General features: G+C 36.8%; 1 pseudogene; it reads left to right on the top strand.

The window, feature by feature from the left end:
• Positions 1-4,838: 4,838 nt before the first annotated feature.
• Positions 4,839-5,488, top strand: LOC124109787 (mitotic spindle assembly checkpoint protein MAD2A-like; annotated as a pseudogene).
• The last annotated feature ends 17,112 nt before the right edge of the window (positions 5,489-22,600 follow it).

The following is a 22,600-nucleotide window of genomic DNA, read 5'->3' as shown; positions in this document are numbered from 1 at the left end:
TTCCATTCTTAGTTGGTAGCATGGAACTCATTCATTAAAGGAATAGAAAGCCACAAATAAATAACCTAAAATTACATCTCAAGGCCCTAGAAAAAGAAGAACAAATCAACACTAAAAGCAGTGGAAGACAGGAAATGATTGTAATCAGAGCTGAAATCAATGAAATTAAAACAATAACAAAAGATTCTTCAAAAAAATCAAGGGAACAAGTATTATGTTCTTTGAAAAAAATAAATCAGATTTATAAATACTTAGCCACACTAACCAAGGAAGAGGAAAAAACTCAAATTTTTTTTTACTAAAATTTGTGATGGAAAAGGAAATATCACCAGGGACACCACTGAAATACAAACAATAATCAGAAATTGTTCTGAAAATTTATACTACAATAAAATAGAAAATGTTGAAGCCATCAGCAAATTTCTAGAGGCACACTCACCACCCAAGCGGAACCAAAAATATGTAGAAGACTCAAACAGATCAATTTCAAGAAAGGAAATTGAAGATGCCATCAAAATCCTACCATCATAGAAGCCCAGGACTGGATGGATTCTCATTCAAGTTCTACCAGATCCTCAAAGAAGAACTAGTGTGAATCTTCCTCAAATTATTCCATGAAATAGAAAAGGAAGGAACCATCCAAACTCCTTCTATGAAGATAGTATCACCCTGATACCAAAACCAAAGACATGTTAAGGAAAGAAAACTTCAAAATTCAGACCAATATTCCTGATAAACATAAATGCAAAAATTCTAAATACTGGCAAATCACATACAAAAACAAAGTTAAAAATACTACACTGTGATCAGGTGAGTTTCACCCCAAGGATGCAAAGTTGGTTCAACATACAGAAATCAATAAACATCATTCACCACATCAACAGAATTAAAGAAAATTACATTATCTCAATAGGTACAGAAAAAGCATTGCCTCTTCATGTTCAAAACACTACAAAAACTAGGGATAGTAGGAACATACCTCAACATTTTAAAAGCTATATATATTTAGCCCAAGGCATTAATCTGAATGGAGAAAATCTGAACACCTTCCTTTTAAAAACTGGAACAAGACAGGGATGCTCTCTTTCATCACTTCTGTTCTACACAGTCCTTGAAACTCTGGCCAGAGCAATGAGACAGAAGAAATCATTTAAAGAAGAGGTAAAAAAGAGCTCAAACTATCCCTGTTTGCTGATGACATGATTCTATATTTAGAAGACAAAAAAAAATTCCACCAGAAAACTTCTAGAACTCATAAACAAATTCAGTAAAGTAACAGTATATAAAATTAACACCCACAAATCAATTACATTCCTGTACACCAATGATGGATCAGATGAAAGAGAAACTAGGAAGACTATCCTTATTCACAATAGCCTTAAAAAAATAAAATACTTGGGAATTTATTCAACAAAAGAGGTGAAAGACCGCTACAATGAAAAATACAAACCAGTAAAGAAAGAAATTGAAGAAGTCCTTAGAAGATGGAAAGACCTCGCATGTTTATGGATAGGCAGAATTAATATTATCTAATTCTAACATTATTCTAATATCTAACATTATTAATATAATTGCCATACTACCAAACATGCTATACAGAATTAATGCAATTCCCATTAAAAAACTCCAATGATGTTCCCATAGAAATAGAAAAATCTATCACACAATTCTTATTTGGAAAAATAAGAAGCCTAGAATAACCAAAGCAATCCTTAGTAAGAAAAACGAAGTAGAAGGCATCACTATCCCAGGCTTAAATTATACTACAGAGCTATAGAAACAAAAATAGCATGGTATAGGCACCAAAAGAGACATGAAGACCAATGGAACAGAATAGAAGATACAGAGACAAACCCACATGAATTCAGTTATCTCATACTAGACAAAAGGCACCATAAACATACATTTAGAGAAAAGAGGGCCTCTTCAAGAAGTGGGAAAACTGGAGATCCACATGTAGCCGAATGAAATTTAACCCCTATCTCTTACCCTGCACAAAATTCAATTCAAAGTGGATCAAGACTCAGGCCTCAGATCAGAAACCCTGTGCCTAGTAGAAGAAAATGTAGGCCCAACATTCCATCATGTTGGCTTAGGAATCGACTTTCTCAACAGGACTCCTAAAGCACAAGAAGTAAACTCAAGAATCAATAAGTGGGATTTTAACAAACTAAAAGTTTCTTCACAGCAAAGGAAACAATCAAGAAAGTTAAGAGAAAATGTACATAATGGGAGAAAATCCTTACCACCTGCACCTCAGAGAGAGCATTAATCTCCAGGATATACAAAGAACTCAAAAAATTAACACCAAAACAATGAACCCAATCAATAAATGGGCACAAAACTGAATAGACACTTCACAGAAGAAGAAATACAAACAGCAAATATGTGAAAAAATGTTCAATATCTCTAGAATTAGAGAAATGCACATTAAAACTACTCTGAGATTTGCTCTTACTCCAGTCAGAATGACAATTAGAAGAATAAAAGTAACATAAAATGTTGGCAAGGATGTGGGGAAAAGAGTACATTCATACATTGCTGGTGGGACTGCAAATTGATGAAATCATTCTGGAAGGAATTATGGAGATTCTTTAAAACTTGGAATGAAACCACCGTTTGATCCAGTTATCCCACTCCTCGGTATATATCCAAAGGAGTTAAAATCAGCATCAGTGATGCAGCCACATCAATGTTTATAGCGTCTTGATTCACAGTAGTTAAGCTATGGAACCAACCTAGGTGCCCTTCAACAGAAGAAGGAATAAAGAAAACGTGATATGTATACACCATGGAGTATTACTCAGCCATAAAATAATTCATACTAAGTGAAATAAGCCAATCTCCAAACACCAAAGGTCAAATATTCTCTCTGATATGTGAATGCTAACACACAACAAAGGTTGGAGGGAGAGGAGATAGAGGCTCATTGGATTAGACAAAGGGGAATGAAGGGAAGGGAGGGGGAAAGGAATAGGAAAAAGAGTAGAATAAATTGGACATAACTTTCCTAGGTACATATATGAAAATGCCACAGTGAATATCAAGACTGAAATCCTAATTAGAATAAGATATACTGCACGTTTGTATAAATGTATCAAAATATACTCTGTCATGTATAACTAAATATAACCAATAAAAAAGAAACTGTAAAAAACTGTGGAAGATGAAAACAAACAGTACAGTCACAGTTAGAATTTTGAGGAAAGTTTAGCAAATGGTAAGAAAATTTGGTTATTTTCATTGTACACAGCACTTTTAGATAACAATCATGACTGATAGTATTATTCCAGAACCATTAGACTTTCCTTATTATCTCTCCAGAAATATATCCAAATCTTCATTCTAGTCAAAAAATAACACAATCCTCCACATATAACCTATCAACAACAGGCCACTTTTACCCAATTACAAAACGTTAAGTGACATAAATACATTCCCATTTGAACTTGTTTTTCAAGGATAAATGAAACTTTTTAAAAATGAAGTAGAATGTTCTTATTAATAGATGATTCCCTAGATAAATATGTCCAATCTTTTAATTATCAGGGTGGCATTCCTTAGAATGCAAAATATTTAGGAAGTCTAATTAATCTTTGCTCAGATTATGGTCATAATATAATTAGGAATACACAAACATAAACCTGGAAAAAGACAATTTGTGTTTAGAGGACAAATTGTATTTAGAAGTATTCTTCTAAGCTTTGTATTTTAGAAGGCTTGTACACTTTGGGAATACATTTGGCATACAAAGAAGCCAGTATATTTAGCATCACAGCTACACAAAAGTCCTTTATATATATACTAACTTAGCTTTTACTTTGGAAGCAAAATTCATGGCTCAGAAAGATACCTGCAATTACGTGGTTCTGCCTCCAGCAGGTCTACACAGGGTTGCAGCACGAAAGAAAATCGAAGGATAGCTTTAGACCTCTTATAAGTTTAAGAAATAGTGCTCATGATCATAAATAGACTAATTAGGATATACAAGCGCCTCTCATATATACACAATAACAAAATGCTTATTCAATCTAAGCAAACAGATACAAACCAGGTTTTAAACAGCAGGGCTTTTCCCTTCCATCTGAGGGTCCTGAATACAAATGGTAGAAATGCCAAAAGTCTTGTTGACCATTTTATGTATTCAAGATACAGGTACAATCCACATTACATAAAAGAGCATCCATTAGTCATTTTTCATGCATTATACCTATATAGCTTTAACTCCACAAACTTTTGCATAATAATTATACAAAGTCCAAATATATAGCATATTTAGTCCTCAAATATGTAAACCTTTTAGTCAGAGATATAGTAAGGTATCAAATACATCATAGTAACCTAAATTAATAGTTGTCCATTTAACCATATTATAAACCAGATTTAGAACATGTCGTTTAAGAATTGATCAAACTGAGTGGGGTAGGGAGGGAGAGCATGGGAGATTAGATGAATTCTAGATAGGGAAGAGGGGTGGGAGGGAAACGGAGGGGGCAGGGGATTAGCAAGGATGGTGGAATGTAATGGACATCATTATCCAAAGTACATGTATGAAGACTTGAATTGGGTGTCAACACACTTTATATACAAACAGAGACATGAAAAATTGTGGTATATATGTATATTAAGAATTGTAATACAAAAAAACAAGGTAAATGTATAAAGGCATGAATTGGCATGAACCCACTTTTTATACAGAGATATGGAAAATTGTGCTCTAAATGTGTAATAAGAATTGTAATACATTCCACTGCTGACATGTATTTAAAAAAAACCAATAAAATATTTAAAAAAAAGAATTGATCAAACTGAGAGCTCATTGTGGTAGGAGCCTCACCATGGCATAGCAGCTGTCCCAGAAGCAAGGCATCACCCTGGCCAAGTTCTTTTTATTCTATATCAATGTGGCATGTATCCCTCTGAAACCTTCACTAGAGTGCAGAAGTATGGTCTAACCCTGCTGGTAACTACTGACCCAGAGCTCATAAAGTACCTCAACAGTGATTTAGAACAGCTGAAAGATTGGCTGTACAAGTGCTCAGTTCAGAAGCTGTTGGTGGTCATCTGGTTAATTCAAAATGGGGAGGTCCTCGAAAGGTGGCAATTTGACATGGAGTGTGACAAATCTGCAAAAGACAACAGTACTCCCAGAGAGAAGTCTCAGAAAGCTATCCAGGATGAAATTCGCTCAATGATCAGATACATCATAGTAATCTAAATTAATAGTTGTCCATTTAACCATATTATAAACCATATTTACAACATGTCATTTAAGAATTGATCACAGTGACAGTGATATTTCTACCATTGTGGGAAGTTTCTTGTTCATTTGATCTACAGATTTATACAAAGATCTGGTTGTACCTGAAAAATGGGAAGAGTCGGGACCACAGTTCATTACCAATTCTGAGGAAGTCCCTGCTCATTTACTACCACAATCCACAAAGTAAACAGCATGGTGGCCCACAAAACTCCTGTCAGTGACTGAGGGTGAGATGAAGAAGATAATGTCTGATAATTCTCAAATGTGCTTTTCCTAAAATCATGTCAACCGCAGTAGATGTGTTGTATTTCATTGGGTAGTTTTAGCTGGGGAGCCAGCAGCGTCCTGGATGAACTGTGCACAACTATTTCATGTTTGTACCTGTGTTACCTGCCATAGGGTTAATTAGTGAGTACACTGAATGTCTTTCCAGAGAAGCCAGCAGATTTTGTCAGTGTTGCAACAAGAATTCCTCTGAACATAATAGTGTAGATGGATGGAAAATCTTTTGCTACAAAGCTAATTATTCTAAATGTTTTGGTCAAGGTACTTGACTCAGAATATAGATAGAGAGATATTTGAATATAAAATAATACAGCAAAAGAGCTCTGGACATTCAGAATCTTTGTTTAGATCCTGAAAGTAATGAAAAACTGCTTTATTTGGTCCTTTGACATTTATTATATATTTCCCACATGGAAAAATGATCGTTGTTTGGTCTCAATATATATATAACTTGAACCCATGAAGCAATGGCTAATTGTACTATTTAATTCTTGTAATACAGAACTCTTTACACATTTTAAATAGTTTATAAATCAAGCTTTAAATAATAATGGTGAATAAAGTTACATGTATGTTTTAAATTTGTCTTAAAAAAAGAATTGACCAAACTATGCTATGTGCATGTATAAATATATCACAATGAATTTCACTTTTATGTATAACTTATAATGTAACAATTTAAAAATTAATAAAAGGAAGATCAACAGAGTAGAGGAAGGTGACCAGGGAAAGGAGTAGTGGAAGGAAGGAAATAGTCTTGGGGTTTGAAATGGAGTAAATTATCTTATATACATTTATGAATATGTCAAAATGAATCCCTCATTTATGTATAACTCTAATGTATTAATAAAATTAACTTAAAAAAAACCCAGGTATCTAAGTAAACAGTGACTTTGCTAACATTCTTTTCCCTAAGTAATTAAAGCCTAACAATAGCAGAAGACACAATATTTATTGATCTCAATAAAACATAATCTTTGTACTTCAAGCCAGGTCTTTGTAAATGCATCTAAGAATAGGTCAATATATTTTAAGAAAATCTTAATTATATTAAACATAGAAAATTCTCTTTTGTTTTTATATCTATGCATCAAAAATGATTTGTAGAAAACTCCTTACATAACCTTTAAAATGAGAGCCAACTTTATCATACATAAAAATATCCTTTCCTAAATGTCAGGCCCCATAAACATTCTTGATGTGCTCAGACCCCTGGTGACTTGCTTTAACCTCTGGGGTTTTGACCTTATCTTCATTTTTACATTTTGACATTCTGTTTTAGGATAAAATCTTTTCTTATCCTTTCTTATCCAAAGAATATTCTTTTCTCTTTAACCTTCCTTACCACAAATCTGTCCTCCTACCTACAACTTTCTTCATATTTCCTTCTCTCCTACTTATTGATTCCCTAAATTTACATTTTGAAACAATTCTCACAAAATTTCTGAATTCAGATAAATCATGCTTTTACTCAATAAGATAAAATACTTTATGCTATTTTATACTATATAAAAACACCGCTTAATTTCCTTTTGTATATAGGATTATGAATGCTAACTAAAATTTTAACTCTTGGTAACTTTACTTTTCAGTAAACATCTAGGAAGAAAGCAGTCTTGAATTGTTTTTACATATATCAACAATTTATGAAAACACATTGAATAGTCCCAAATATATCATCATTTTGGAGATTTTAACAAGATAAGAGTGCATTGATTTGTATTTAGTCATTGATGCTTTAGTATTTCAACTTACTTATAATAATTCAGATGTTTTATCTCTATCATATAACTTTAGACTTTATATTAAAAAGGATTCTTATAAACATTTACTTGATTTGTTTTTAACAGTTAAATTTAGATTACCTGTGAAAACAAAGATATCAGATAAGACAACATTATTTTTAGTTGTTCCTTTGTCAAAGAAACCCCAAAATTTACTGTACTTGAAATATATAGAAAGCAACAGGCATTACATATTAAACATCTAACAAAGACAACACAATCCTGGCCGACAAGCAACAGGCAAAAATGAATGTTGACAATTCTGAAGATATCTTCTTTTCTGTATTTTACCAACAAATTTAAATTAGCCCATTTGTCAAAAGTTGATTTATAGTGTGTGAACTAAAATTCTGCTGAATCAATTTTACAGTGTTAATGTATGTGAGCCCTCACTTATCTGTAAGCCAATCTGAATAGAACATCTTGGAAGGTTTTATTATGTAAACACATCATAGAACATGTACCCAAAACACATACATACACGAATGAAGTTTATCTAACTTTTATGCTAAAATTCTGGTCACAAGACAGGGTAGGATAGTAAAACAAATTCAGTTTATAAAAAAGAGAGTTGAATCCAAATAATATTCATGACAAAAATGGAATAATTTAAGGCCACCTGTTTAAGCATCTCTACAGCAGCTGGGATTTTAAAAAGGCACTTGACCTCCCCTCCCTTTGTCCTCAAGTGAATCTAAGAGTTAACTTGCAGATGTTATGTTTTAGTCAATGTTAGTTAAGATATAAGAGACACTCAAAATGATGCTGAATAACAAATTATCTTGGTAAAGACAATTTAAGAAAGAGAAAAATATAAAGTAGAGGGTCATAGAGCAAGTAAGCCTCTACAGTTAACCCTGAATTGAGGTATAAGAACCATCTCAAAGGCATTCACAAGAGACAACCAAAACATATTAAGCAGTTATCAATATAGCCCATTGGAATAAAAAGCTATAGTGTCAGATGGGAGCTCTCTTTCAGATGAGATCGGGTGTGTTCAGGGTAGTATGGCCATACACAAGGGAGCTCCCTTTCAATTAAAGCATTGATTGCACAGAGGGGCTTGTCCTTGATTAAACCAAACCCAAGAAATGTTTGCAAGTCTAATGCCTCTCAAAGCCTCTGATTTTATAGAGATTTTTTACGGGGCTCATCAAGGGATTGGGGGAAGAGTGGTGTGGTAACCATTGGGTGTTCACTAACCACCACCACCCCCAGTGACTTTTAAAGGACCAAGAGATAGGGGATATCACTCATTGAAGAAGGGAAAGTAGGATTAAACTATATAGGATAGCTATAGATTCCTAATGGGAAGAAGAAGGAATAGGTTCCCAGAATGCCTTAAAGGAGGTGAAGTTCTGATAGTAGCATTAACATCTTGATTGGGGCAAGAGCAATAGAAGGGGAGGTAAAAGAGGTCTCCAAATGCTCCCAGAAGAGGGGATTTGAAATCTATTTGGGCTCACCATACTGTACAGAAAGGGCATGTGGAAGAGACTTGGGAAGTCATGTGATGAGGTATCTATAAGCTCTTAGGACCTCAAAGGAAGGGAAGGCTTTCTCAGAAAAAGGTAGAGCTTTATGCTAAAATTCTGATCACAAGACAGGGTAGGATAGTAAAACAAATCCAGTTTATAAAACGACAGTTAATGTATCATGTTGTACCCAAGACTTACCCTTTATCATGTCAGATGTTGTCTCTGCCCATAGGGGTGGTGGCCTCACTTCAGTGTCCCAGGGATGGGTACAAGCCTTATACTCAGTGAGAAAAATTCCAACCCATCATTTGAAACAAATCTCTCAAAATCCTTTAAATACTAGGTAGAGAATAGCTAGAAGAGAATACTAGAAGAGAATAGCTCACAAACCCAGAGAAGATGTTGAGCTCAAGCTTATGAAGGTTTCAAGACTATGAACTCCCTGGGGATGAGACAGGTCATAGGAAGATACAGAATAAGACAAGGAGAAACATTAGGAAGAAAGAACATGATTAGAAAGAAATAGATACTGAATCAAAAGGACATCTGGCTGTCCAGAAAGAGATGGGGACCTCCAACCCTTCACCTGCAAATTAAGACCTCACCTCTGGGGTTTCCAACACTGATAACCTCAGACTGTAGTTATAACTGAAGACTCAGAGCATGCAAGATGTTCATTTGATAATTCCAGTAGGGGCTTCAATCCCAGGGAGGTTTAAAGACTTCAACCCCATAAATTCTTTGAGGACTTTGATTCTGTGAAATTACTGGAAAAGTAAGGCTCATCCAGGCAAGAGACTCAAAGCTGGACTAGTTCATTCCCCTGCTACCTGTAACACCCAAGTCACAGGATGGGTGGCGAGAATAACCCGTCAGATGCTCTGTTTCCCTTTCCAGAAAGAAAAGAGAGAAAAAAGGGAAGAGACAGCAAAAATTAAGTGAAAGGAAAGACCAAATGGGCTCCTGCATATCACTGGGGATCTGGGTCTCCATCAAATCCTGGGTAGGATTTGCCCACTGGTCTCTTAGATGCACGTGGTTCTGGAGTCTCCCAGTCACCCTCCAAAGAGGTGAGCTATAGCTCAAATGGGTGGGTGAAAATTATCCCCCGTTGCTGAAAAGAGATCAATAGAAAGGAGGAGAGAAAAAAGGACAAAGGCAGGGGAGGGAGTGTTTTCTTGTGGGATGACCTCACTGACAGAATAGCTGGGGGTCTACACCCACCAAAGCTAGGACGCAGAAACAAGTTTGGGTGTTTGTTCAAACAGTTGAAGGTAGATCCAGGTCAACTATATCTGCCATTGGGACTCACCTTTGGGGTCTCTGAAGCAGGAGTGGGTGTTGGACACCAAAGTATTCCAGGCATGATGGGTTCTTGTGCTTTCTTCTAGAATAATCAGGCACATGCACAGTGTAACAGGACCAAGGCTCTTCACTGGGGGCTTCTGCAGAAGCAAGAAGGGAGATGTAGTGTTGACCAAGAGCATCAGACTGGCTCAAAGGACAAAGGTGTTCAGATTGGATGGCATCTGGAGGGTAGGCAGGAACCCAGTCCCTTGATTTCATCACATGGAAGTGGGGGTGGTTAGTTGCACCCTTGTTCTTCTTCATCAAGCCTCTTCAAGCAATGCCTGCCTCTTTACCATCTTAGTCTCCACTTAGGGTGTGGAATTTTAATATGCTAATAAAATAAAGTCTATCATTTTCAGAAGAGGGCAGACTATCATTCTGAGTTTGATGTTTTATGCCTTGACCTTCCGCCTCTGGCTTCTTGGTATTTCTGTTGACTTTAGGAGGCTGAGCTGACTTCCCAGCCCCACCTCTCCTAGAGTGTTGCTTCATCCCATAGCCCTAAAGACTGGTCCTCTTTTTAACTCTGTTCATATCAGCAGACTGAGAGCTAGCATGTCCATCATAAAATCAGGTTAGCCACTGAGCAGCATTGTGGGGTGGAGAAGTCTGCTCGGAGTAGGGTAACTGGAGAATGGGAACATTTCAGCTAAGCCTTGAGACAGTGTGTGCAGAGAGGCAATTTTTAAGTTCTTAGAAAAGGCTTGAGGTGTTGGAATGATCACTAAAATGGTCTTAAATTATCTTTAGTATAATTTTCTCACTAAAAATGTACACAAGAATGGACCATAACAGCTGACTGGACTCTCAAAGAGAGGTTGTTCTGGCGTATAGAAACTGTATCAATACATCTAAGACACCAAAATAAAGGTGCTAACGGAATTTAAAATTAGGCATGAAGATTGTTATGGTTTGGATGTGAGGTGTCCTCCAAAAGCTCATATATGAAACAATGAAAGAAAGTTTGGAGGAAAAATGATTGAGTTATAGCCTTAGCCTTCTTAGTGAGTCAATCCCGATGGGATTAACTGAAGTGAAAGGGTATGGCTGGAGGGGTGGGAATTGGGGCATGGCTTTGGGTATATATTTGTATCTGGAGAGTGGAGTTGCTCTCTTTCTTCCTGATGTGAGCTGCTTTCCCTCGGCCACACTCTCCCACCATGATGTTCAGCCTCACCTTGAGCCCCAAGGAATGGAGCTGGCCTTCTATGGACTAAGACCTCTGAAACTGTGAGCCCTCAAATAAACTTTTCCTCCTTGCATTTGTTCTGGTCAGATCCTGTACTCACAGCAGCGAGAAAGCTGACTACAAAAATCAAAACAACTATGAACTATGCTCCTAGAAACCTGTGAGATTGTCAAAGAATACCAGGCAGTTCTGTGAAATCTAAGTAGTCAACCCAGGAGTGTGTCCTTATATACCACAAAGGGTTTGCTGAAAAAGACAAAATTCTTTTATAATCCCACAAACTGATGCCAGGTCCTTTGTGCAGTGCAGCCTTATCTAAACCAGATCCCATATAATCTCACTCTACCAGCAGGGACTCAACCTGAGAGAAGGCTCACCAAAGCAAAAAAGGTAGGTTCAAAATAAGTACTATGCTGGGTCTTAGAGTTGCTGATTCCCTCCAAGAGTGCTCTTGCTTCTGGTCCCATTTCTGGACATCATATATGTCAACTTAAAATATATACAGAGAGAAATTCTCCAAATAATAATGATATTTATTTGGGAACAGTGCATTATTGCAAAGGGAATATGCACATAGTTTACTACTGCTTGCAAATTCTCATCACAATGGTCTGCTATCATCAGTACATGTCATTGTTTCCAGAATCTCTTTCTGTATCTTAGCTTGATAGTCTGAATGTCTATGTCACTCCAAAATTCATCATTGAAATGTAATCACTAATCTGATAATAGTGGGAATTAGAATCTATGAGAGGCAAATAGAAACTGAGGACATGAAAGGGAGTCGTGTCCTCACAAAAGAGACACCAGTTCCCTTGTTCTTACATAAGGACACAACAAGAAGACACTAATAATGAGCCAAGAAGCTGGTGACTTGATCTTGAATTTTCCAGCCTCCACAACTGTGAGAAATAAAATTTCTGTTTGTAAGTAGCCAGTCTATGGCATTTGGTTATAGAATCCCAAGCAGACTAATACACTTTACTTGGTTCAGCTTCCTCTTTTCACAGGACTAGGGGTTCATAATGGGAATGAGTTCACCTTGTCCTGTGCCCTCTGAGCATGGACAACGCAGGGAGCAGGGAGCAGGGCCAGGAGAATCATCGCCAGGCAAGATCCAACATGGCAGCGGGCGCTGAGAAATCAATTCTGTGACCTCTTCAGCTGCATGGGCAAAGTGAGTCTTAAACCGACTGAATGCTGTTTGCTCAGGATCACTTGGTAATGCTGGGCTGAGGTGGACCTAAGGCGAGCAGTTTGTGCCCCTCAGAGCCCACACCGAGCCCAGAGCAGGTGAATTCAGGCTCCCCGTATGCAGTTTCTGGCTGATTGCGTCTTGCCACCAAACTGCCATGACTCAGCGCTACAGACACTCCTGCGGAATAGAGAAACAACTCTTAGGTTGCTCCGTGAACCTTTTGAGGTGATACCAACTGAGCCTTCATAGGCAGCGGGCCCAGAATTGAGATGGGACCTGGAAGAGTCAGACCAGACCCACCCTTCGCATTGGACACCCGGCAAAGAGAACGAACGCTGCCCTTCGCATTAGACACCATCATGGCAGAGAACTGACGTCACCAGAATTCGGTGGAGGGGATAGCTTCATCGAAACCAGCGACTGCAGGTGTGTGACCCCCGGGCCCCTCCTCTCCACACAGCGGGGAAATCTCAAGGGACCCCCACGCCTTCCCGTGAGTGATTGCAGAGCCGCCCAGTGGGGGAGGAGGAGCCGCCTCACAGGGTTTGGTTCCTGCCTATCAAGGGGAGAAGCTTGGCCCGGTGGGCACAGCTCCACCTACTGGAAGAGAAGTTAATCGAACTCTAAGACTGCATTTTTAAAATTTTTTCTTATTTTTATTTTATTTTATTTTGTCTTTTCATTTCTTTTCAATTTCCTTATTCCCCTTTTCTTGAATTCTACCTATTTACTCTCATTCTCTTTAGCGACTTCTTCCCTCCCCTTCTAATACCTTTCCTCCCAAGCATTACGAAGCTGTTTATGTGTAATTTACTAAATGTGTATAGGTAAATGTTCCAAGGCGTTATATAGTGCTACCAATTCCCTAGCTACCTCCAAATACTCTGGACCATTCTCCTGTTAATATCCCTCGTCAGTAGAGCAATCTTCCAAGGTTGCCAAGAAATACCAACCTCTACACCATCACATCACTCGACATAAACATAAGTCCCAAGACCAAACCGGAGATCGCTATATGCCATCAGAATCCGTACACATTTTATGAAATGAATGAATCTGCTTTAAAGTGCAATAAAATTCATCATCTCTAGTCCATAGTCTCCCATCACAAAGGAGAGACCCCGGAGATACACAAAACCAAAATAAATTTATAGGAGTAAACAGTAACTCAGCAGTCAAACAGAACTGGAAGTAACATGAGCAGCATGAAAAAGCAAGGAAGAAAAGGAGCACAAACAATGCAGGACAGCGTAAATCTACAGGAGAACCTAGAGGCATCAGAAAAATAGTCAAATAAAGAACTCAAGGAATACCTTATACAGATGGAATGGAATCTTAAAGAGGACATGAGACAGCAAATTCAAACAATGAAAGAACACATTGAAAATGAATTACATAAACAGATTCAAGAAGCAAATAAGCAACTTTACCAGGAGATAAAGACTATTAAAAAATCAAACAATAATCCTAGAAATGAAGGAAATTATAAACCAAATTAAAAACTCAAACGAGAGTATCACTAGCAGAGTGGAGCAAGTAGAAGTCAGAAAGTCAGACAATGAAGATAAAATATATCATCTTGAAAAGAGTCTAGCCAACTCAGAAAGGCTGGTAAGAAACCATGAGAAAAACATCCAAGAGATATGGGATAACATTAAAAAAAAACAAACTTAAGAGTCATCGGGATAGAGGAAGGTATAGAGGTCCAATCCAAAGTAATGAGCAATCTGTTGAATGAAATAATTTTAGAAAACTTTCCAGATATAAAAAAGGAAATGGATGTACAAATTCTAGATGCATACAGGACACCGAGCGTACAAAATCACAGTAGACCAACATCAAGACACATTGTTATGAAGATATCCAATATACAGAACAAAGAGAAAATATTAAAAGCTACCAGAGAAAGGAGGCAGATTACATTCAGGGGTAAACCAATAAGGTTAATGGCTGATTTTTTATCACAGATGCTGAAAGCAAGAAGATCCTGGAACAACGTATTTCAAACACTGAAAGACAATGGATGCCAACCAAGAATTTTGTATCCAGCAAAATTAAGCTTCAGGTATGTCAACGAAATAAAAATCTTTCACGATAAACAAAAGTTAAAAGAATTCGCAGCCAGAAAACCCGCATTGCAAAGCATCTTGAGCAAAACACTACACGAGGAAGAAATGAAAAACAACAACCAAAGCCAACAGTGGGAAGTGCCTCAGTAAAGCAAGAGTGAGGGAGGGGAAAAAGCTAATCATGGAGAAACAAACCAAATTTTAAAAACAAAGATAAATAATCAAACATGACTGGAAGTACAAACCATGTATCAATAGTAACCCTAAACGTTAATAGCTGAAACTCACCAATAAAGCGACATAGGCTAGTAACCTGGATTTAAAAAACAGATCCAACAATATGCTGCCTTCAGGAGACACATCTGATTGGAAAAGACATACACAGGCTGAAAGTGAAAGGTTGGGAAAAATCATACCCCACACACGGTCCTCGGAAGCAAGCAGGGGTGGCCATCCTCATATCAAATAAAATCGACTTAAAGACTAAGTTAATCAAAAGGGATAAGGAAGGACATTATATACTGTTAAAAGGAACTATTCACCAACAAGACATAACAATTTTCAATATTTATGCACCAAATAATGGTGCTGCAATGTTAATAAAACAAACTCTCCTCAAGTTCAAGAATCAAATAGACCACAACACAATAATTATGGGTGACTTCAACACACCTCTCTCACCATTGGACAGATCCTCCAAACAAAAGTTGAATAAAGAAACTATAAAACTCAATAACACAATCAATAACCTAGACTTAACCGACATATATAGAATATATCAACCATCATCAAGCGGATATACTTTTTTATCAGCAGCACATGGATCCTTCTCAAAAATAGACCATATATTATGCCATAGGGCAACCCTTAGTAAATATAAAGGTGTGGAGATAATACCATGCATCTTATCTGATCATAATGGAATGAAACTGGAAATCAACGATAAAAGAAGGAAGGAAAAATCCTACATCACTTGGAAAATGAACAATATGTTACTAAATAATCAATGGGTTACAGAAGACATAAAGGAGGAAATCAAAAAATTCTAGAGATAAATGAAAATACAGACACAAAATATCGGAATCTATGGGACACAATGAAAGCAGTTTTAAGAGGGAAATTCATTGCTTGGAGTTCATTCCTCAAAAAAATAAAAAAACAACAAATAAATGAGTTCACACTACATCTCAAAACCCTAGAAAAGGAAGAGCAAAACAACAGAAAATGTAGCAGAAGGCAAGAAATAATTAAAATCAGAGCAGAAATCAACAAAATTGAAACAAAAGAAATTATGGAAAAAAAATGACAAAACCAAAAGTTGGTTCTTCAAAAAAATAAATAAGATCATAGACCCTTAGCCATGCTAATGAAGAGAATAAGAGAGAGAATTCAAATTACTAACATACGGGATGAAAAAGGCAATATCACAACAGACACTACAGAAATACAGAAGATAATTAGAAATTATTTTGAAACCCTATATTCCAATAAAATAGAAGACAGTGAAGACATCGATAAATTTCTTAAGTCATATGATTTGCCCAGATTGAGTCAGGAGGATACACACAATCTAAACAGACCAATATCAATGGAGGAAATAGAAGAAGCCATCAAAAGACTACCAACCAAGAAAAGCCCAGGACCGGATGGGTATACAGCAGAGTTTACAAAACCTTTAAAGAAGAATTAATGCCAATACTTTTCAAGTTATTTCAGGAAATAGAAAAAGAGGGAGCTCTTCCAAATTCATTCTATGAGGCCAACATCACCCTGATTCCAAAACAAGACAAAGACACTTCAAAGAAAGAAAACTACAGACCAATATCTTTAATGAACCTAGATGCAAAAATCCTCAATAAAATTCTGGCAAATCAAATACAAAAACATATCAAAAAAAATTGTGCACCATTATCAAGTAGAATTCATTCCTGGGATGCAAGACTGGTTCAATATATGGAAATCAATAAATGTTATTCACCACATCAATAGACTTAAAGATAAGAACCATATGATCATCTCAATAGATGCAGAAAAAGCATTCGATGAAGTACAGCATCCCTTTATGTTCAAAACACTAGAAAAACTAGGGATAACAGGAACTTACCTCAACATTGTAAAAGCTATCTATGATAAGCCTCAGGCTAGCATCATTCTAAATGGAGAAAAATGGAAGGCATTCCCTCTAAAATCTGGAACAAGACAGGGATGCCCTCTCTCACCCTCTCTCACTATTCAATATAGTTCTCGAAATACTGGCCAGAGCAATTAGACAGATGAGAGAAATTAAAGGCATAAAGATAGGAAAAGAAGAATTTAAATTATCACTATTTGCAGGTGACATGATTCTATACCTAGCAGACCCAAAAGGTTCTACAAAGAAACTATTAGAGCTAATAAATGAATTCAGCAAAGTGGCAGGATATAAAATCAACAAGCATAAATCAAAGGCATTCCTGTATATCAGTGACAAATCTTCTGAAATGGAAATGAAGACAACCACCCCATTCACAATATCCTCAAAAAAAAATAAAATACTTGGGAATCAACCTAACAAAAGAGGTGAAAGATTTATACAATGAAAACTACAGAACCCTAAAGAGAGAAATAGAAAAATATCTTAGAAGATGAAAAAATATAACCTGTTCATGGATAGGCAGAACTAACATCATCAAAATGGCGATATTACCAAAAGTTCTCTATAGGTTTCATGCAATGCCAATCAAAATCCCAAAGGCATTTCTTGTAGAAATAGATAAAGCAATCATGAAATTCATCTGGAAAAATAAAAGACCTAGAATAGCAAAAGCAATTCTAAGCAGGAAGAGTGAAACAGGTGGTATAGCGATACCAGACTTCAAACTATACTACAGAGCAATAGTAACAAAAACAGCAAGGTACTGGTACCAAAACAGGCGGGTGGACCAATGGTACAGAATAGAGGACACAGAGACCAATCCACAAAATTACAACTATCTTATATTTGACAAAGGTGCTAAAAGCATGCAATGGAGAAAGGATAGCATCTTCAACAAATGGTGCTGGGAAAACTGGAAATCCATATGCAACAAAATGAATCTGAATCCCTTTCTCTTGCCATGCACAAAAGTTAACTCAAAATGGATCAAGGAGCTTGATATCAAAACAGAGACAATGTGTCTGACAGAAGAAAAAGTTGGCTCTAATCTACATATTGTGGGGTCGGGCTCCAAATTCCTTAATAGAATACCCATAGCACAAGAGTTAAAAACAAGAATCAACAAATGGGACATATTCAAACTAAAAAGTTTTTTTTTCTCAGCAAGAGAAACAATATGAGAGGTAAATAGGGAGCCTACATCCTGGGAACAAATTTTTACTCCTCACACTTCAGATAGAGCCCTAATATCCAGAGTATACAAAGAACTCAAAAAATTAAACAATAAGAAAAACAAATAACCCAATCAGCAAATGGTCCAAGGACCTGAACAGACACTTCTCAGAGGAAGATATACAAGCAATCAACAAGTACACGAAAAAATGCTCACCATCTCTAGCAGTCAGAGAAATGTAAATTAAAACCACCCTAAGATACCATCTCACTCCAGTAAGAATTGCAGCCATTATGAAGTCAAACAAAAACAAGTGCTGGCGAGGATGTGGGGAAAAGTGTACACTTGTACATTGCTGGTGGGACTGCAAATTGGTGTGGCCAATTTGGAAAGCAGTATGGAGATTCCTTGGAAAGCTGGGAACGGAACCACCATTTGACCCGGCTATTCCCCTTCTCAGACTATTCCCCAAAGACTTTAAAAGAGCGTACTATAGGGATACAGCTACATCTATGTTCATAGCAGCACAATTCACAATAGCTAGACTGTGGAACCAACCTAGATGCCCTTCAATAGATGAATGGATAAAAAAAATGTGGCATTGATACACAGTGGAATATTACTCAGCATTAAAAAATAACAAAATCATGGCATTTGCAGGGAAATGGATGGCATTAGAGCAGATTATGCTAAGTGAAGCTAGCCAATCCCTAAAAAACAAATGCCAAATGTCTTCTTTGATATAAGGAGGGCAACTCAAAACAGAACAGGGAGGAAGAGCATGAGAAGATGATTATCATTAAGCAGGGACAAGAGGTGGGAGGGAAAGGGAGAGAGAAGGGAAATTGCATGGAAATGGAAGGAGACCCTCATTGTTATACAAATTTACATATAAGAGGAAGTGAGGGGAAAGGGGGAAAAACAAGGGGGAGATATGAATTACAGTAGATGGGGTAGAGAGAGAAGATGGGAGGGGAGGGGAGGGGAGGGGGGATAGTAGAGGATAGGAAAGATAGCAGAATACAACAGACACTAGTATGGCAATATGTAAAAACGTGGATGTGTAACCGATGTGATTCTGCAATCAGTATACGTGGTTGTGCTACGTGGCTTGAGAGCCGTGTGTGAACTAGAACTGTGGGCTTTGGGTCTGGGAGTCAGAAGTCTTACTGGAACACAGAGGCTCTGATTTCTGTGCAGGTGGTCGGAGCTCTGATGGTTCCTGTGAAAATCCACTGTATAGGGGTCCTATCACACGCTCTGAGATGTTGTATTCCATCTAGGTGAGACCTTGTGCAGACGCCACCCAACTGCTTTCTTGGTTTAATTCCACAGAGCAGCCAGAAACAGTACTTCCTCTATTCCGCCATCTTGGATCCCCTCTCTTTCAATTTCTTTAAACAATGACTTGCATTTTTCACTATAGAAATCACTTCATTGATTAAATTTCCTTCTTGTATTTATTAGTATTAATATTAGTATCTATGGGTGTCCTATTGAGGAATTTGGAGCCTGACCCCACAGTATGTAGATCGTAGCCAACTTTTTCTTCTATCAGACGGCGTGTCTCTGATTTGATATCAAGCTCCTTGATCCATTTTGAATTAACTTTTGTGCATGGCGAGAGAAAGGGATTCAGTTTCATTTTGTTGCATATGGATTTCCAGTTTTCCAATAGACGAATGGATTAAAAAAATGTGGCATTTATACACAATGGAGTATTACTCTGCATTAAAAAATGACAAAATCATAGAATTTGCAGGGAAATGGATGGCACTAGAGCAGATTATGCTAAGTGAAGCTAGCCAATCCCTAAAAAACAAATGCCAAATGTCTTCTTTGATATAAGGAGAGTAACTAAGAACAGAGTAGGGACGAAGAGCATGAGAAGAAGATTAACATTAAACAGAGATGAGAGGTGGGAGGGAAAGGGAGAGAAAAGGGAAATTGCATGGAAATGGAAGGAGACCCTCAGGGTTATACAAAAGAACATACAAGAGGAAATGAGGGGAAAGGGAAAAATAATACAAAGGGGAGAAATGAAGGTCAGTAGAGGGGGTAGAGAGAGAAGAGGGGTGGGGAGGGGAGGGGAGGGGGGATAGTAGAGGATAGGAAAGGTAGCAGAACATGACAGTCACTAGTATGGCAATATGTAAATCAATGGATGTGTAATTGATGTGATTCTGCAATCTGTATATGGGCTAAAAATGGGAGTTCATAACCCACTTGAAGCAAAGTGTGAAAGATGATATTTCAAGAACTATGTAATGTTTTGAACAACCAACAATAAAAAAAATATATATTTTTATACATTCAAAAAAAATAAAAAATAAAAATAAAAAAAAAATATTAGTATCTAATGTGAATCTGATTTCTTCCTAGATTTCTCTATCAGGAAGATTATAATTGGTGTGTTAAAAAAGGTACTGATTTTTTCTATTTTGATTTTGTATCCTATAACCTTCCCAAATCCATTTGTTGGTTCTGACAGTGTAGGGGTAGAGACTTTATATTTTTTTACATATAAAGTTGTATCATCTGCAAGCAGGGATAATTTGACTACAATGCTCTTTATTTCTTTTTCTTGTCTTTTGCTCTTGCCAAGACTTCCAGTAGCACATTGAATAACAGTGGTGAAAGTGAACATCTGTGTCTCGTTTCTAATCTGAGAGGAAATAATTGTAGCTTTTCCCCCACTCAGTTTGATCTAGGCTATTGGTTTATAATATATAGTCCTTATTGTACTGAGACACATTCCTTCCCTATTTACTTGATGTTTTTGTCATGAAGGGAAGTTGAACTTTTTTGAATGTTTTTTCTCCATTTATTTACACAATTATATGAATCATATTTATTTTGTCGATGCATTACATACATTGATTTGAAACATTCTTGTACCCATGGAATAAAGCCCATTTCCTCACAATATATAATATTTTTACGTGCTGTTGAATTTGGTTTTCTAGTATTTTGTAGAAAATATTTTTGGATCTATATACATCAGTGATATTGGTGTGTATTTTTCTTTCTTTTTTTTTGGTCAAGTATGTATCTGATTTTGGTATCAGTAATTCTTCCTCTTAGAATGAAATTAGAAGGGAGGATTCCTCTTTTTAAATACTTTGGAATAAATTTGAGAAGAACTGCATTAGTTATTCTTAAAAGTTTGATGAAATTCATCAGTGAGAACATCCAAAGTCTTTTCCTTTTAGAGAAACATTTTATTATTGATTCCATCTTTTGAATTTTTATTGATCTGTTCAGGATTTCTGTGTCCTCAACAATCAATTTGGTCTGTGTGTTCAGAAATGTAATCATTTATTCTAGATTTTCCATTTTTTCCCAAGAACAGTTTGTGATAGACCTTAAATATCCTTTATATGTCTGTGGCTCTGTTGTTGAGAGCCACAGCCGAAGGGGCCCCAGCAAACTTCCAGCTGCCAGCAAACTTCCAGCTGCCGGCTGATGATTGGCTCACAGCGGCCCCAGCAACATCTAGCTGATTGGCTCCTCTGCGGTGATGCTCATTGGGCTGTTTCCCTGCCCTTTCAGACCACGGAGCTGCTCATTGGGGGACTTTTTTGGCTCCGCCCACGTGACCCAGCCAATCGGCCTCAAGAGCAGGAGGATTGTGGGAGGTGGAGAGAAGCTTGTTGGGGAGAGAGAGGTTTGTGGAAAGCCCGTGGTGGCAGTAGAGGCTCTGAGGGTTTTTCCTGAGAGGCTGTTTTGTTTGGCGTGTGTGGTTCTAAAAATAAAGCTAGTTTCTTTTGACAAGTGGCTCCTGATTGTGCCCAGCCAGACTGCGGCACTCTGTTGTGATGTCTCCTTTTTCATCATTAATTTTAAATATTTGTTTTTTTCTCTTTTTATAGGTTAACCATAATTTCTGGCATTAATTTTTTAATAGTAAAATATACAGAATGAAATTTTGATAATTTGGTCAATTTGTATTCTAAAATTCACTGACATTAATTGCATTCATTATGTTTTGCAGCCATAACCTCTATTTCAAAAGCTTTTTCATCACCTCAAACAGAAATATTGTAATCATTAAGCATTAACAACCCATTCTCCCTTTCCCCAATCCTTCATAATCTCTAATCTACATTTTCTAACTTTGTTTGGGGCTTCATGAAATCACCTATTCTACTAGAGATGACTGGAAGCCTAGAAGATTTGTCTTTTTGTGTACTGCTTATTTCACTGAGCATAGTCTTGTCAAGACCCTTCATGCTATACCAGGTATCAGACTATATAGATTTCCAAAACTGAATAATATTTAACTGCATAGGCAATATTTTATTGGTATCCATTTATTTTTTAATGGACATTGGGTGTGCATAAGGTTCTTGTGAACAATACTGCAATAAACTTACCAGTATCTATTTTAGTAGCCACTTTTATTGAGGTAAACACCTGGTAGTGAAACTCCTGAATCCTATACTAATTCTATTTCAAGCTTTCTTTTTTTCCTGATTTTTTTCTATCTTGTTTCCTAGTTGACTGTACCAACTCACCTCTACTTGTGATGCATAAGACTTCCAAAGTTGTGCACATTCTATTCAACATTTCTTGTTCTCCTTATATAATAATTTAATTTAAAGCACACCTCAAGGAGTGTCTAATTCTGGTGTTAATTTACATAACTATTTTAACAACAAATGATGTTGATCATA

This window comes from Marmota monax, unplaced genomic scaffold, assembly GCF_021218885.2.
Source record: "Marmota monax isolate L192 unplaced genomic scaffold, Marmota_monax_Labrador192_F-V1.1 WCK01_AAM20220418_F8-fsc00008, whole genome shotgun sequence".
Lineage (NCBI taxonomy): Eukaryota > Metazoa > Chordata > Mammalia > Rodentia > Sciuridae > Marmota > Marmota monax.
This window is presented reverse-complemented; position numbering and strand designations above follow the sequence as displayed.